The sequence below is a fragment of the Squalius cephalus genome (genome assembly GCF_949319135.1).
Source record: "Squalius cephalus genome assembly, chromosome: 22".
In the NCBI taxonomy this organism is placed as follows: domain Eukaryota; kingdom Metazoa; phylum Chordata; class Actinopteri; order Cypriniformes; family Leuciscidae; genus Squalius; species Squalius cephalus.
In genome coordinates, this window is record NC_137143.1 from 24,541,863 (window position 1) to 24,550,815 (window position 8,953).

An 8,953-nucleotide genomic window follows, 5' to 3' on the forward strand; every position below is an offset into this window, starting at 1 on the left:
AGGGTCGTTCAGAAGCAGCAGTGTCTGCTGTTTCAGCCTAGCTCAAGGTCAGCACACAGGCATACAAACACAAGGTCGATCTGTTCACAGAACATAAAGGAACAGATGCCAAACACACAGGTCCCTCCCTCTACCACAAACGCAACTCGGGCCGGCACCCACACGTCCACTGGCTTAAAGACCTGACCTGATGGCTTCCGTCCTTTAATGGACCATCAGGGTTAGTGCAGGGACTGCGTGGGTTGAGTGATGTGCTGTGTTTGTATGTGAGTGTGTGGACATGGGTGGAGTTGAGCAAATGGACCTTTTTTTTTTTTTCGAGTGCACATTGCATGCCCTTCTATTGGCTTTTGTGTGGCTCTTTAAAAACAATTATTATCTGATCCTTTTTCTGCTGCTCTAGGTCTCGGTTTAAGGCACTGAAAGCTTGGCCTTGGCCTTGTATTTCTAACTGAAGATGCAACAATGGAAACATAATTCACTTGATGAACTGAAAGTACAAAAACTTGTTTCACATCACCTTCAGGCAAGGGTAAACATTATTTAGACACACAAAAAAAAGAAAGAACATAATTCAACACTTTAAGTGTTAAATTATATTCTTCTTTTTTTGTCTTACAAGTTTTGTATTAACAAAGGCATGCAGGCAGACTATTATTATTTGCTCAATAATTGAAAATTGTTATTTAAATGGCACTAATGGCGCATATGGACATGAAATAACTTTGACATGTGAAATAATAGTCAGTTTTGAAATAGAACCGTTTATTGAACCTTTATACAAAATTCAAATAAATAAATAATAAGTTTGCATATACTCTGGAAAAAAAAATAAAAAAAAATAAATAAATATATATATATATATATATATATATATATATTCATGAATTGTTATCACAACTTTATTCTTTTGTCAAATCAACTTAGATAATTAATGTGGTTCAGATAAGATAATATTTTGAGATTCTGTTGATTAAACCAATCTCCTTGGTTTTAACTCAAAATTAAGGCAGCCATGGTTACTTAATTTTTTAAGTTAAACCAACAATTATTTGTTATGTGTGTTTTTTGTTAAGGATGGCTCTTTTTTTTTTCCTTTTTTTTTTGGCTCATTTTTATCTTTGAGCCAAAAGATAAAAATCTCATTTTTATGGCTCTTTTATGGCTCATTATCAAGGCAGACAAATACACCACAATTTTATTCAGAGGTTCAAACTGAGCAAAAATATTATGTTTAAATGGCCAAAAATAAGATGAAATTCTGATAGCCAATCTAAATCAATGATATCTTTATAAGCGCATAAATATCAGTTGTTACTCTATATCTCCCAATAATATGTCTTAGTTTTATGATCAAAGCTCTGTAGTTTTTATTGTGGGGGTCAAACATATAATGCAATGCAATACAGTGATTATTGAATAATTGTTCCTCGTTTATTGATTTGATACTGACGTTTTAACATGATTTTACTAAAAAAAAAAAAAAAATAAATAAATAAATAAATAAAAAAAAATCATGTAAACAAAAGGTTTTTCAGCAATTTTTTGATTATATTTATAATGAGGCCTTGGAAATTTGTGTATCAAATTTTATTTGTTATCAGAGGAGACCTGTTTGGCACTTGATAGTCAATATGAACTATATGGAAAGTTCCAGACAAAAATAAATAGCATGCAGGTTTGAAAGGGTGAGTAAGAATGACAGAATTTTCATTTTGAAAATGAATTTAATTCAGTTTAAACGTATGATTTCCTGAAAAAAAAAAAAAAAAAAAAACTCAATTATGATGAAAGACAAATAATCATGGTCTAACAAATGGTAAACTTCGATAAAGGATAAACATGGTGAAAGTTGTAATTTAACGTAGTCACTTATACAGGGAAAACAAATTGATATTTGGTACGTTTTTTGTTCGTTTGACTACTGAATTATGAAAAGATTATGAGAATTAAATGAGAATGAATTAATTCACAGAAATAAATGATGCCTCAGATGATGCCTCCATATGAATACAGCATTCAGAACAGAAAAGGTCCTTGCTTTCCTCATATTTTCTCCAATCGGCCCTAATTAGTAAAAGCTAAGCAACACAAACAAACAAGACACATCACCAAGGCTATGTAAATAATTCACTCTCATTTTCTCAGTGTTTCGTGTGCGCATGTGAATATCTAAACAACTTCTATGTGCCTCTTTTCAGATGATCGTACCGGACACTTATTGGCTTCAAATTCGGGAAAATATTTATTTTGGGTCATAAATGTATTCAACAGGTACAAACCACATAATTTCTCTTGTCATTGCAGAGCAAAAATCAGTGAATCACTTAGACATGGGGCAAAACAAGAGGAGATACTCACTTATATTTCCGTTTAAGTTTCATGTATATACAGTACTGGTCAAAAGTTTGGAAACATTACTATTTTTAATGTTTTTGAAATAAGTCTCTTATGCTCACCATTAGAATGATTTCTGAAGGATCATGTGACACTGAAGACTGGAGAAATGATGCTGAAAATTCAGCTTTGCATCACAGAAGTAAATTCTATTTTAAAGTATATTAAAATAGAAAACAATTATTTAAATTTATAATAATATTTCACAATATAACTGTTTTTCTGTATTTTTGATCAAATAAATGCAGGGTTGATAAGCATAAGATACTTCAAAAACATTAAAAATAGTAATGAACTTTTGCCCGTATAGAATTGAGTGATGACAGATGTTGACAGATGTTTTTAAATGAAATGGTACATTCATTTTAATGATATTTATATGTCTATGTGGTGTGCAAGTTCTTCAGTCAACACCATTGCTGAGTATTTTCATCTTAAAACTGCAGTGTACTCAGACCTGCATGGGTAGTAACTGATTACATGTAATCTGGATTACGTAAACAGATTTAAAAAAAATATGTACTTGTAATTAGATTATACACTCACTTAAAGGATTATTAGGAACACCTGTTCAATTTCTCATTAATGCAATTATCTAATCAACCAATCACATGGCAGTTGCTTCAATGCATTTAGGGGTGTGGTCCTGGTCAAGACAATCTCCTGAACTCCAAACTGAATGTCAGAATGGGAAAAAAAAGGTGATTTAAGCAATGTTGAGCGTGGCATGGTTGTTGGTGCCAGACGGGCCGGTCTGAGTATTTCACAATCTGCTCAGTTACTGGGATTTTCACGCACAACCATTTCTAGGGTTTACAAAGAATGGTGTGAAAAGGGAAAAACATCCAGTATGCGGCAGTCCTGTGGGCGAAAATGCCTTGTTGATGCTAGAGGTCAGAGGAGAATGGGCCGACTGATTCAAGCTGATAGAAGAGCAACTTTGACTGAAATAAACACTCGTTAAAACCGAGGTATGCAGCAAAGCATTTGTGAAGCCACAACACGCACAACCTTGAGGCGGATGGGCTACAACAGCAGAAGACCCCACCGGGTACCACTCATCTCCACTACAAATAGGAAAAAGAGGCTACAATTTGCACAAACTCACCAAAATTGGACAGTTGAAGACTGGAAAAATGTTGCCTGGTCTGATGAGTCTCGATTTCTGTTGAGACATTCAGATGGTAGAGTCAGAATTTGGTGTAAACAGAATGAGAACATGGATCCATCATGCCTTGTTACCACTGTGCAGGCTGGTGGTGATGGTGTAATGGTGTGGGGGATGTTTTCTTGGCACACTTTAGGCCCCTTAGTGCCAATTGGGCATCGTTTAAATGCCACGGCCTACCTGAGCATTGTTTCTGACCATGTCCATCCCTTTATGACCACCATGTACCCATCCTCTGATGGCTACTTCCAGCAGGATAATGCACCATGTCACAAAGCTCGAATCATTTCAAATTGGTTTCTTGAACATGACAATGAGTTCACGGTACTAAAATGGCCCCCACAGTCACCAGATCTCAACCCAATAGAGCATCTTTGGGATGTGGTGGAACGGGAGCTTCGTGCCCTGGATGTGCATCCCACAAATCTCCATCAACTGCAAGATGCTATCCTATCAATATGGGCCAACATTTCTAAAGAATGCTTTCAGCACCTTGTTGAATCAATGCCACGTAGAATTAAGGCAGTTCTGAAGGCGAAAGGGGGTCAAACACAGTATTAGTAGTGTTCCTAATAATCCTTTAGATGAATGTATGTTAGATATAGATTAGATTAAAAATACATTTTTATCACGTATTTTATCACACTACAGTTACCTTTTTATTGATTACATGATTACATATTATCCACACAATGGCAACATTCATAATTTAGTGCTTTAAAGGGATATCAAATGACTGACTTTAACTGTTGAAATGAAATGTTGATGTTTTCAAAACTAATGGCAGGTTTTGTTTGATGTGTCAAGAATCAGTGTTTTAATAAAACATCGTAAAATGTTTGCTCTATTCTACAAAAAAAAAAAAAACTGTTTATGGAGCATGAAAAATGACATTAGCTGCATATAATGCCAAACAAATGACTTCAGTCTTCACTGATACAGATCTCAGTCTGCCTTTAAAAGCTGCTCTTTCTCCTCACTGTCTTTTATCTGCTCTGTATCCTCTCTGTCTTTCTGCTCACTTGTTCTCGGGTATACTGTAGGTGAGCCAGGTTACCCACAGTTCATCTGGCTGTGTGCCTCTCAATCACAGAGCCGTCTCTGCGGGTGGAGAATCTGTCAGTGGGGTCCGCTCTGCCCGCTGGAGATTGATATCTGTGGCCTTAGCTGCTGCAACTCTGCCACCACGGTCCAACAATTTTACATATTAATTTATGTTCTGCAGGGTTGTAATTGAGAGAGGAGGAGGGGGCGGACTATTTGCAGAGAGATGAATGCCTCTCTCTCTATGATATATGACCCTTTCATCACCTTTTGTAAGGCTTGTTTAAACTGGGCATGTATACGTTGCCTTCACAGGTGAGTAAAACGGGGTCATGTTTGCATAAAAGCCTAAATTATTGGTGCAGTTATGCTGCTGTGGAGAGGAAGAATAGAAACCCGGTGATGTATTGAAACACTATGATTTATTTTATAGCTGTATTTGTTAGGATGTCCAGTCAATGTGAATGAAAGGTACTTAACGTGTGAACTTTAGCGTTGGCAATGGTTGATTTATTATATAAAAAAAGGATAATTTTCATTCTTTTTTTCAGGTTGTGGTTGAACTTTCAAGATTTTTTCCTCCCCAATATTCCGATTTACGGACGGTCAGCATAAAAATATAAAATTTTCAACGGCTAAGCCTTTTTTTTTTTTGTTGCCGATTTTTGACTTTATGATGATAGGATAGTGGACAGAAAACAAGGTGGGACTGGATCGGGAAAGGTCCACGAGCTGGGATTCAAACTTGGGTCACCAGAAGCGCAACGGCACTATATGTCGGAGTGCTGCCCACGAGGCTATTGGGGCCGACTTTATTGCTAATTCTAATTTAAAACATATTACATACCCTGAAATATTACTATTAATATTTATATAAAAATAATAAATAAATAATAACATAAATGTTAACATCACTGTGTTAATTTAAAATATTAGAATTGGTATTGATGTTAATATTAATAATTAGATTAATATTTAAAAAGTTTATGTTAGCCCTGTTTTGGGGTTTGTGTGTATGGATTTGAAGGTCAGCATAAAAATGGGATGTCATTCACCCTGCTCCTCAATCATTTTCTTAAAGTTAGAATTCATTCCTCAATCAATTCATTATAAACAATATAACAGGTAAATATATATATATATATATATATATATATATAAGAGAATTCCTGTTTTCCCATTCATTTTTTGCAAACATTGTATAGGGTCACTAACGACCCGAGCTGTATAACAGTGCGTATATATTTTTCTGCATAACAATAATTGAATCTTTGATGACTGAATAAGTGCAATTCACCTTTATTCAACAAGCTGGCAAAGTCTGAAACACAATGATGAAGTGATGTTTCACTCATAGTTACCACAGGCAGAAAACAAATGGATTGGAAGTATCATCAGCAAAACTTGAAATGGCTCAGCGATTTACTGTAGAGCAAGTACTGAACGCAATCAAATATTAGTGTCACTGTCACTTGATGGTGGATCTGGTGAAGAAGCTGTCAGTGATCAAAATATTGATTTTGAGGATATTGAAAATGATAGTTTTGAGAATGTTTGAGATCGTGAATATGAGCCAGATGCTGAATGTAGTAAAGGAGCTCTGACGAGGACAATAATGGTGGTATAAAACATCTGCTCAAACTGAACCATTCCAAGCTGCAAAAAGCAACAAAATAAGCTTTATTTTATTCTTCTGAAATTGTTACTCTAATATCAGGAGAGTTTTGTATGTTATATAGTTCTGGGATGTTAGATATAAGACCCGAATATGTAATAATGATTAGCGAAACATTCATAAGGGTTAAATATAAAAGTTGATAAATGGGGACAGGCAATTTACCAAATGATATCATATTGCAAATGATTTTTTTTTTTTTTTTATCTCACACAAATGGTATCATATCATTTTCAGATATTCACCAGCACAAAACCAAAATAATCAGTCGAAAAAGGTAAAAAGCACTTTCTCCTTCACCAAAGTGCAGGGACATATTTTGAAGTTTTGTGCATTCGATCTAGATGTATTTTACAGTGAAACTGGATGATGCTTTGTCTCAAGGCCTCTCTGCGTAGTGAAGGTCAAACACCATAGGTAGCAGAGAGAGCCTTGAAGTCCTCATTGACTAAGAAAGTGTGTGCTTTGTTCTTGCACTTCTCAATGTCAGCTGGCAGGATAATCTGCCACAGTTTCTTTCCCCCCTTTGCTTGTGCTGTGTCTTCTGCTGATGTAATTACAAATAAAAGCATGGTTCAAGGCTGCTGCAGAAACATCTATGTAAACTGTATAATTAAACAGAAACACACTGTCTTTATATTGTATATGTGCACATATTTCATTTGTCATGTCAATCTATAAGTTTCTATTCAATTTAAGGGTCAAGTACAGTGAAGCACTTAAAATGGAAGTGAATGAGTCAGTCAGTTATCATTAAAATACTCCCTTTCAATAGTGTGTTAACATGGTTTTAGTGTGGAAAAAGCACTTACTAACCTTTTACAACTTCATGACAACATACATGCCTAAAATCTTTAAACGACCCCAAAAAAAAAAAAAAAAAAAAAATGCTGAAAACAACTTTACAGCGTGCATTTACACCACCATTTAAAAATGCAAGTTTTTAAAATGTTTTTTAAATAATTTCATAATTTAAATTTAAGAATTTATTTTTTAAAAACAGTAATATTGTCAATTATTATTTCAACTAGAAATAACTGTTTCCTGTTTAAATATATCTTAATATGATGGCAAAGCTGAATTACTCCAGTTTTAGTGTCATATCCTTCAGAAATCATTCTAATATGATGATATGGTGTTCAAAAACATTTCTTATTATCAATATTTAAAATGTTTTGTGCTGCTTAATATTTATGTGGAAACCATGATACATTTTTTTTTGATAAAAATTTCAATAAATGTAATGTATCCTTACTGAATAAAAATATAAATTTCTTAAAAAATATCTTTCAGAGCTGCTTTAAAAATCCTGCAAAAATTGGCCACATTCACTTTCATTATAATTGCCTCGCCATAACTTGGTCATCAACATTATGTCACAAAAGCTTTCGATGGAGCTTAACTTGTATTGAGAAATATGCTGCTGCTGAAATCTTAATGAACAGCAAAACAGCATTTGCAATCAAAGAGGCAAAAGCTATCCACAGCATTCACATTCACTGATTCGTACGACCGACGGAGCACAAGCTCAAACATGAGCTTCAGCAGACAGTCTCTCGCTGTTTGTCTCTGCCTGTATCTTGGAAGCATGAATCTGAGCTGTCACCTGTAATAAAACTCATTTGCTGAACTGAGGATGTGAATAAGGACAGACAAGGTCAAGGCTGAGTGCTGGCGGAGGGGGAGCTTTGTAGCGTACAGTAACATGATTAACTGATCTGATATTACATGTGTGCACTATAGGCCTTTATTCAAAGCCTTTTTTTTATTCATATTCTCTCTCTTTCAGTCTCTCATAAAAATTAAGACATGGAAATAAATAAAGTGAGAGTTTTGATTGAATTCTCTTTGTAGAATGTCTCTTCTATACACCTAGCCTTGACCATACTTACATCCCTTAGGACAAACGCATTCTAGACGGACCTGGCAAACACAGAAAATTGACAGTTTAAGGGAAAAACCTTTTAATGAGTGTATTTCTTCTTTCAGGTGTGTCCAAGGCTCAGTTTGATGTAGGAGAGAAAGAAAAGGCGGTTGTAATGAGAAGAATGAAAAGGATGCCCTTCGGTTTGATTTGAGGTCTTCAGTCCTTGCTCTCCTTACCTTTGTGTTAATATCATCTTATGTCTCGGAAATTACTTTATGGACACTTGGGATTTCTTTGCCAGATACAGTCTGTAGGGTCATGATAAAGGCTCCGCTTTGAATTATTTTCTCAATAACCTTCATTGCTTCAAGTCGTTGGTCTTTGAGTTCAAAGGAGATTGTACGTATTCCTTTGGGATCAAGGCTGGACTTTTGTGCTTGACTATCAATATCCCAAAGGGACGCACTGCCTCCAATGGACGTTCAACCTTCAAAAGACAAAACATGTTGTCACAAGTGTTGCTTGCTATTGTCACATTTTGTTGCTTGCACTGCATGTTTGTTTGAAGCGACGTGTTAAAAAAATGCTTCATTGCAATTAAACGTTTGTACTAGAAGACTTAATTAGTAGACAGTACAATTTTTGCTGGGTTAACTTGGGTTTGGATTTGACTTGGACCAGTAAGCACTGAAAAATCTTTTCTGTTTTTAGTACATTGTGTAAAACCAAAACGTTAAAATCCATTTTCAAAACTGTTTTCAGGCCTGCAGAAGAGATGTGAAGGCAGACCAGTGTGATTACC